Below are 9,446 nucleotides of genomic sequence, written 5' to 3'. Positions count from 1 at the left end.
CCTGGCCTGGGTGAGTGTGGCTTAGGGTTAGGGCTGGGAGAGTCAGAGAACCTACAGCTCCAGGAGCACTGGGGCTGCAAAAGGCCATCCCAACTTTGCTGCTCCTACAGCTTTCTGATCTGCACCACCCATGGTTGATGGGGTTCAGGTCAGGGTAGACTTAGGGTTAGGCTTAGCTTTTATACACCCTGGGTCTGCAGGTTTTGTGTCAGGGTGGGAAGTGACTGCTCAAGATGAAGGACTTTTAGCTCCTTGGAAGACATCCCAGCTCCAGAGCTGGTGGCTGTGCCTCACTTTTGAGTTGTCCATCCTGTATCCTCCAAAATACACCCGTGTCCTGGGGTACAGGTGGTGTGCAAAGCATGCAGGAAAATCCTTCTGTAAACTCAGAGTCTGAGTTTAGTGTAGGCTTCTGGCCTTTTTACCCCCATTTTCCTTGTGACAAGTGTGAGAGCTGCCAACCACTTGTTTTTAAATTTTTAAAAGTTTAATAGTAATAAAATGGTTATAAAAATAGCAATATAATTAGAGTAATAAAAATTTGGACAATTAGGATTTAGGACAATATGAGACAATAAAAACAAAGAGTTATGGACAGTCTGGGTACCTTTTCTGGGCAAAATAAGCCCGAAAAAGGACCCACATTAACAGAGGATTAACCCTTAAAAGCAACAGCCTGTTGCACATTCATACACCTCATCCATGGTGCATAAATTCCATTCAAACACGGGATTCTGTCTGGGCAGTGTCAGCTTCTTCCTCTGAATCCTGACAGCATCTTCAGGGCTAAGCAAGGTGGGAAGAAGTTCATTTCTTCTGACAGTGGAGCAATAAATTCTCTTTCTCTGAAAGATTCAGGTGTCCTGTGGCTGCTATCTCTGTGCAAGCACCTCATTCCTCTCTTTAAAAAGAGTATCTTACATAGCATAGTTTCTATTTTAACATTATGTTATAACCTAAAACTACATTTAACACACTACTTAAGAAAATGAATACGACACTTTGAAAATGAATACATCACTTTCTAACATAACACATATAATATTCATTTGAATATTTGCAAAAAGCCAATCATAAAATGCCCATTTTTCACACAAGGACAGTGAGGGGCTGGAGCATATCCAGAGAAGGGATATGGAGAATTGGCCTTGTCTTTGTGCCAAATCAAGTGCCCCAGGGCCACACAGCTCCTCAAACAAAAAAACTGAAGGGATCTGGGAGAACCACGGTGGGAAGAAGCACTTGGAGAATCCGTGAAGGAGATGTTTGGAAGCCAATTAACGGGAATGCTAATGAAAGGCAGCCAGTGATTTATTGGAGCTGGCAGAGCCTATCCTACAGAAATCACCTCTGCTGACCTGTCTCTGCAGCTCTGTGTGGGAGCAGCTCTAATTGCTGCTGATGCTTTACCTGCCCTCTTAGGGCCTTAATCTAAAGGGAAGTGGTTTGAAAGAGTTTCAGCAACAGGGAATGAGCTCATTCTTTGGCGTGCTAAGCAGGTTTGAAGTAGTTGGGGAGAGGAAATTACTTAGTGCTCTGTCTTTGTGATTAAAAAGGCTTCTTCGGGTACATATCATTAGCAGGTCTGTGTGCCTGTGCAGTGCCAGAACTGAGTGCTCCCTGCGTGTGGAGCTCAGCTCCAGCCTGCTGCGTTGGAAACTGAGCCACTTTTAGATGGAATTTAGCACCGGTGACTCACCAAAAGCTAACACATGTTACTCATAAGCATATCCGTGGTAAACCTCGATGTGCTGGAGGAGACAAGCCTCCTGCTCTCCTGGAAACGAGATATCAAAGGAAAACCCAGGCTCTCTGCTGTGTTTGTAAGAATCATTTCATTAAATCCATATGCTATTTTGGTTTATCCCCGAGCCACTAAAGCCAATAGGCCCTTTTTAATCACTGCCTGTCTTCTTACAGGAATCTCTAACTTTTCTTTGCCTTTTGGGCAGTGCTAGGTATCTTCAATTCTCTGGCTCTGGAGAAGAGCTATCCCCTTTCAGCAGCACTCAGAAATGCTTTGTGTTCTTGTGCCTAACTTCTAACAAATCTCCAAACCAAAAGTAAGATGTAAAACCCTTCCTGAAAACAGAGCGTGAAGCAAGCGGGGAGAAATTTATGGTTCTTGAAACCCAGAGCAGTTTGAAATTTAATACTTTCTGCTTGCTTTTAAAAATTGGTTGCAAGTGTCATTTATGGAGCTGTATTTCATGAAAGTGTCAGCTATGGAGCTGTTATTTCTGAGGAGTTTCCTGGGTTTTGGACATGTCAGAGGCAGATACATCAGGAGATTTAAAGAGAATATCAACTCTACCCCCAAAGCCCCTTGTTTCTCTTGCTTTTATCAATTTGACTTATTAGTTGCAAAGCCTAGAACGGAATCTTCCTGATTTTGCTGGCATCCAGAATTAGAGGATTTCATTTGAAGCCAAAAATTAAACAGATTTTATGTGTCTGAGGCCAGGAAAAGTTATTCCCTGCTGTTTTTCCTGGGTTTTGGCATATGTGTGATCCTGGCTGGCATTATTACAAGCCATGCATGGCTTGGTGGGGGCATGGGAAATGAGTGCTGAGTTTTGAAATGGCAGTAGGCTCGACTGGCTTGGCTTAGCTGAGGAGATTTTGGGGGAGGCTGGGGAAATAGCAATTTAATAATAGAAGACTTTCATCTCTTACTGAAAGAACCTGGTGCTGACAGGCAAAGCTAGACAAGTCCAGGTAAGGAATGAAATGTGATTTTTTTTTTCCTTTTACACTCCAGAATGGATAACTGACTGCTGCAAAAATTGGTCAGGCAAGTGGCTGACAGTTTTTCATGCTGGATTTTACATTTCTGAGCTAGGCCTTCTTATCTTTTTGGCTTCAGGAATTATTTCAGGAAAATTCCGTGCCTGACTTTGTGCAAGAAGCTGGTCTAAATGAACTCACTGGTGCTTTGTAGCTCTTTTTATTTATTAGAATGTGCTAAATATTCAGGAGGGGGAAAAAAAAATCAGTGCCATTGTTACATAAAGAACATTTTCAAGTCTGCAGTCTTCAGACCCACCAGTCTGCTGGTGCCTGCAGGAATTAGAAATTGAATATGAAAAACCCCATCAATGATTAATGAGCTTACTTCAGTGACAAGTCCTAATCAGATTTTCTGGATTTATTTCCTCGTCCATCTCCAAACTGGGGAGATTGTGAAATTCCCGTGGCATGCTCTGGGGCCAGCCTTTCCCATAAATAGTTCAGGCACACAGGGAGTGACAGGAGGGGGGAAAAAGCTGCTGTACAAGAACTGATCACCTGTTAACAAACTGAGCTGGAATCTGCTTGATGCTGCTCTGAATTGCAAAGAGGAGCCTAAAATGGCTCAAAGTTGCCGACCACCTTAATCCCCAGGGAGCAAGAGGGCCCTGATGCTTTGCTGCTCCAAAATCACCTGCCTAAGGCAGCTTTTTCTTGTACAGACCTGTGAATTATATCTGGAGTCTCCCCAGCAATGCTTCATGTCCTTGAAGGGGAAAATCAAGAAGCAAGTTCCTGCCTTTGCAAAATCCAAGTAGATGGTGAATGCTGATTGTGTCTTGCTCGTTAATCACACCAGGAAAGTGGTTTTTTAACAGGAAATCAGCTTCCTTCAGTATCGAGCCAAGGGGCTGTGATTTCCTCCTCGAGTTTTCTGTATTTTCCTTACAATTGCTCCCTGAGTGAGGGCTCTGTCACCTGGCACAGCTCGAACCTGAGGAGCTGATTAGCAGCACTGCACGTGCAGAAGTGGCAACCTTAAATAGCAGAGTTGTTTTTTTAATGGAAGAGTATCAGGCAGCATTGGGCCTCTTCTCATACCTAAGAAATCCAGGACCTGCCCTCCAGAGTGAAAGAGGTGCTTGTTTATCTGTCTCCTGTAAATACAATAGCAGAGCAGGGTTCACAGCTCTCCTGGGGTGTGGAAAACTGAGCTTTAATATCCCCAGTGCCCTCATTAAGGAGCTGCTTGATTTTAGTTGCGGTTTTATATCCTCATGTCTTTGTTTTTGCCTCTCCCCACTTTCTACAGTTCTCATAAAGCAGCTTATTGCTTTCTGTGGGAGAAAAAAGGAAAAAAAAGAAAAAAAAAAAAAAGGAAAAAAAAAAAGAAAAGTGAAGCAGCAGAGGGAAGGAGAATCCCTGCAGGGTGGGATCTGTGGCAGGGTGTGTGAGCTCCATGTCGGATGGGCTTTGGGAGCAGTTTGGTGCTTGGGGAAATGTCAGGCTGCTGTTTTATCACAGAGCCTGGCCGTGGTGGCCGAGTCCTCGGTGTCACCTGGCAGCTGTGATGTGCTGGGGCAGGGGACAGCGTGCCTTCACCTGTTCAGAGGGAAACAGAGCCAGGCAGGACCTGATCTGCTGCTGGGTCAGAGTGTGGCAGGGTCAGGGCAGAGGTGTTGGAGCAGGGGGGAATTGCTGTGACAGCCTCCCCGTGCTGTGAGCAGCAGCAACTTTGCTCTTGCCCTTTGTCCTCCCCCTCTTCTCAATGTGTTTTGAAGGATTAGACCCACAGGCACATGGAGGAAATTGTTCCTGCTTAGGGAGGGCACGGATCTTGGATGATCCCTTACACTTCACAAGCCCCTTGGTCTAATTCCAGGAGAAAACCAACAGGACTTCCTTCCCTGGAGGAACAGAAAGGGCTCTCGACCTATTGCTCAGTGCTGGGTTTTAGAAATGAGCTCATCAAAGGATCACACAAAGTCAGGAAGGCCCTTTCAAAGCAGGGCTGTGTAGCTGAGGTTGGAATACCAGGGGATGGAGATCCCTCATCCTCTTTGGACTGCACACAGGAGCCCTCTTGGGGGAAGACTTTCTCCTTAAACTGAGCTGGATTTTCCCATGTTCCCTCTGGTTCCTGTTTCTCCTGTTGTCCCTTGGTCCCCAGCAATGATTGCAGTGCCTGGTGCTGGCATCCCCCATCCCCAGGGCTGCAGGCCTGGGCCTGGGCCTGGTTCCAGGCAGGATTCAGGCTCCTGGACAAGCTGTTCTTAGAGAGTCACTATATTTAATCCCTTCCACACGTGGGGACTCTCCTTTCTTGCCCGAATCTGTCTCTAAAATTTTACTAACAAAATTGTCTCACAGGAAAAATTTCAGGTTGCCATGGTGACCAACTTGCTGAAGACACAGTGTAGGCTCCAGGGTGCTGGGGAAGCTGTCACATGTTCCCTTGGAAAAGCACATCTCCCATTTCTTCTGAATGTTGTACTCTCCATTCAGATCCATTTCAGGGCAGACCATACAGCAGCTTCTAGCCTCGACCATCTCTGCTTTTGAGACTTGACAATATGTGTTGATTTGTGTCCCATGGATCTTATTTCACTGTTGTTAATTTTTCTAACAGTTTGCTTCTTTTTCTTCCTTTTATTCCCCCCTAATTAGCCACTGCCACGACATTTGTGCACATATGAAATGTTTTGCATGTGCAGGTTTCTTTTTGCAGATTCCACAGGGTGGGAAGCAAATTAATAAGCAACTTGTTGAGGCTGGATACACTTTTCCCAAGGATAGTTCTAAGACAATTTCTCAGACATTTCTCCTTCTGCTCTGTTTTTAAAGTAGATTGGAGAATGAGAAGAGTCAAGATTCAAAGATCCAGCATGGGAAGAAAGAACCTGATGCCTTGGCCTTTCCTTTTTGGTGAAAAAAATTGTTCTTCCGTGCAGTGAGAGTCTTTCCCCAAACTCCCTTTCTGCTCATGAGATGCTAAATACACCCTCATCCATCAACAGCCCTTCTGATGTGTTAGGTATCCCTGGGAGAACTCCAATTTAACTGTGTCCTGGACATTTCCACCGTCCCATAATGATGCTATTAAAACCTCATTACTCCATTTGTGTGTTCTGTGTTTCTTTCTGCTTTGCTTGTGATTTTCTGTGACGCTCCCGGCTAATTATTGATTATTCAAACGAATACACCCACACTCCATTCCTGTCTCTCCGGGCTGCAGCAGCTGCGGACAGAGAAGCCTCTCTCCAAATCCAGAAGGTGGAGTTGAAGCCCGCCAGGAATTTGGCTTTAATGGGTTCTTGGTCGCTAATGTGGAGCCCTGGGGGCTGCTAATGTCGGTGATTGTCAGGTACTAATGGCTTCTGGAGGTTAGAACACACCTCTGATGTGTTCCTCACCTGGGAAAGGTCTCAGAGGTCTTGTCCCCTTCTCTCCACCCCCTGCACAGAGCCCACCCTGCGGCTCTCTGGGAAATGGAAGGTTGTTATGCAGCTTGGGGGATTCTTATTGGGGTTTTTTTTAAAGGCTTTATTAGTCAAAATCAACTTATTTTTCTCTCTAAAGCCATTGTCCCACTCAGTTTGACTCTCACCTGTTTTCCCCTCCTGACTGCAGCGAGGTAACCTGATTTGTAGGAATTTCACCTCAAAATCTTGAGAAGATGCAGTCAGAGCCCTCCATGACCACCGTGGTAGCAGGGAGCAGAGGGAGCTGACAAAGGCCTAACAGAGACAGTGATGTTTTCCTCTTCCATGGCTGTTTTGCTTTGCTTGGATGAGCAGGACTGGGAATCTTCGAGACCAGGCTGGATGGGGCTTGGAGCAGCCTGGGATGGTGGGAGGTGTCCCTGCCCGTGGCAGGGGTGGGATGAGATGAACTTTAAGGTCCCTTCCAACCCAAACCAGCCTGGCATTCCATGATTCCTTTGTTCTGAACGCCCAGTGCCAGAGTCCTCCATGATCTGTCTCTCTTCCAAATTTTTGCTGAGCATCTTCTACCCCAGTAGGGCTGATGTCACCCATCTGTGCAGATTTTAGGTAGAACCATGACTCTTCATTGGACAGGAACAGCCTAGGTGCTTTCTGAAACTCCTGAGCTCAAGAGATTGTGGTTTAGGTCTTTTTATTACGTGTCTTTCTGGCCCAGGTAAGCAGAAGACCTTCCTGGCCTGTTTCTCCAAGGCCTGGCTTCGTTTCCTGGAAGGGATGAGGTGGATTGATAGAGGAAACAGCTTCAGCTGGGCATGTACTCTTCCCTGTTTCACTCTTGCTTTTCCCAATTCCACAAAAGGCAGTTCTCAGGCCCAGGGGTTGGATTCAACAATCCTTGTGGGCCCCTCCGACTCAGGATATTCTCTGACTCTGTATTTTGCTAATATGTGATAATTAAATGTGCACTTTTCTACACACTCACACACACCAAAAGAAAAATAAAAAGAGGAAAAAAACCCCACCTTTTTTTGTTTGTTTTTTTTTTTTTTTTCAGTTTTCTTTCCCCCCAGCCAAAATGATTGCAGTGTACTTTAAGCTCGTGGCTGCATGCATGCAAATGCCTTCACACCTAGGAGGAGCTGATGTGGCATCTGCTGTGCAGATGTTTATCTGGCAGCAGGGAGCAATATTTCCTTTGTCCACATTACTTTCCTGAGCCTTTCCTGGTCCCAAATTGCTGACTCAAGCACTCGGTGCTCCAACACACCAATGACCCTTGCTAGGGATGCTCCCTTCCAGCTCCCCTGGCTGAGAGTTCGGGCTGTGTAAGCAGACCATGAGTTTTGTTGTTGGATTTTGCTTGGGGAGTGGAAATTTATGCAGCAGCAGGGACAGGGAGGGAGCTTTCCCTGCACCCTTAGAGGCACTACTTGCCCTGGAAGGAATGTGCAGAGTAGAAATTCTCTCCTCTTGCAGACTTTGAGGCTGTTCAGAAACTCTGAGGCAGCAAAAAAGGGAAGGGAGACAGCAAAGCCACAGGGAATGAGACTGAGGTCTCATCATTGCTGCATACAGGGACTTTGTTAAATCTTTGTTGCCCTAGCAGAAGGTGAAATGATGTCACCCTTCCCATGCAAAGCAGCTGTAGGATGAGGAGAGAAGTGAGAGTTTGGATCTGTGTAGTGGTTTGGGGAATGAGCAGGAGCAACTGCAGCTGCTGTCCCCACATGGGACAGGACACCCAGCCCCTGCCCAGACCTCCAGCACTGCAGTCTGTCCCCAGGGAAGGGTGGAAAGTGCTGACTTCCTGCTCTCTGAGAAAAGCAGTAAAACCTGCATCCACGGCAGAATCACTCCTTTCACATTCATTTTCTCTGTTTTTTGTACACCCCGACACTTTTTATGCTGACAGTGTCTGGGCAGGAATTCCCATGGTGTGGGATGGATGAAGGACAACACCAGGCAGTGATACTGCAGAAAAACTGGGCTCAGTTCCCTTCTCTCCCTTCAGTCAGCACTTGTGGAATTTGAGCTCCAGGGTGCCACAGCATCTCATTTGCCAGACCCTCTGCTTGGCACCGTGGCACAGATGCTCCGTGATGGACACGCCACCCCTGGAAGTGTTCAAGGCCAGGTTGGACAGTGCTTGGAGTAACCTGGTCTAGTGGAAGGTGCCCTGAGATGGTCTTTAAGGTCCCTTCCAGGCCAGTCTGTGACTCTGTGGTCACTGCCAGGCACTGCTGTGGTTTGTGCCACCACAGGCACTGGAGTGTTGGTAGCGGTACATCAAATTCTGCTTACATAGGCTAGCTGGGAATGGGTGGAGTTACCAGCAATAAAGAGGGGCTCAGCCCTGCATGGAGCTAGCCAAAAAAGTTCCCAAAGAGCAGAGCTGATCAGCTGGATAGAGCCCAGCCCATGTCAGAGAGAAGGCTGCTGCTCATCCTGGAGGAATGCGGAGATTTCCAGGCGCACGCTCGGCTGTCAGCAGCCTCAGCTCAGGCTGCTCGTCCAGCCTGACCCCTGGATGATCTCTCTGAAACGAAGAAGAGGCATTAATTGCCAGATCCATGTCCTGATTCAGAGTGGGGAGCTGTTGGGAGCAGGACCTGAGTGCTTTCCCAGCAGGAGCGTGGGGTTGGAGCAGGTCTGCAAGTGCCAGTTCAGCATGGACCCTTGGGAGGGTCCCGAGGAGCCAGAGCTGTGCCGAGGGTGGGGAACATCCTCTGGGGGACAAATAACCCGTGGCAGATCCCAGAGCTGTCGGTGAGCCTGGCTGGCCACTCCTGCTCCTGCTTCCCGCCGGTGCTGATGCCCACTAGATGTCAGAATTGAACAAATGCAAGGGGAGGCAGCAGCTCCTTTCTCAAATTATTCCCCTTTCCCCTCCCTCCTTCTGATTTCTGGCCAGCTGTGTGATAAAATGACCTTTGTGCAAAGAGGGTCGGTGTGTTTAAGTGGTGAAGAGAGCAGGGGATGCAGAGGAGAAATGACTGAGACAAAAAATCCTGGCCAGGTTGGAGTGCTTGTTTTGCCTGTGGCAGCCCAGAGCTTAAATTCTGCTCCAGGCACGAAGATGGTTTTGCTTTTTACTCCGTGGACAGTGGAATTTTCTTTCTCCTGCATGACAGACTTATCCTTTTTGATAAAATGGCATTAAATCAGATTTCCCAGCCTTGGCTGTGCAGTGCCTTTGGTAAGAGGAATGCTAGAGAAATAAATGCTGCTTGTCTCAGAGAGGGTTTGATTTCAGAGCTGAAGCCTTCTCCC

General features: G+C 47.1%; 1 long non-coding RNA gene across 1 annotated transcript; it reads left to right on the top strand.

Annotated features, from left to right (window-relative positions):
• The first annotated feature begins 2,528 nt into the window (after window positions 1-2,528).
• LOC139585377 (uncharacterized) lies at window positions 2,529-5,848 on the top strand. The gene is made up of 2 exons (XR_011677062.1): window positions 2,529-2,718; window positions 5,578-5,848. It is a non-coding gene; the product is annotated as an uncharacterized lncRNA (long non-coding RNA).
• Window positions 5,849-9,446: the final 3,598 nt, after the last annotated feature.

Source organism: Agelaius tricolor, unplaced genomic scaffold, assembly GCF_023055355.1.
Source record: "Agelaius tricolor isolate 1412-34295 unplaced genomic scaffold, bAgeTri1.0.p SCAF_75, whole genome shotgun sequence".
NCBI lineage: Eukaryota > Metazoa > Chordata > Aves > Passeriformes > Icteridae > Agelaius > Agelaius tricolor.
This window is presented reverse-complemented; position numbering and strand designations above follow the sequence as displayed.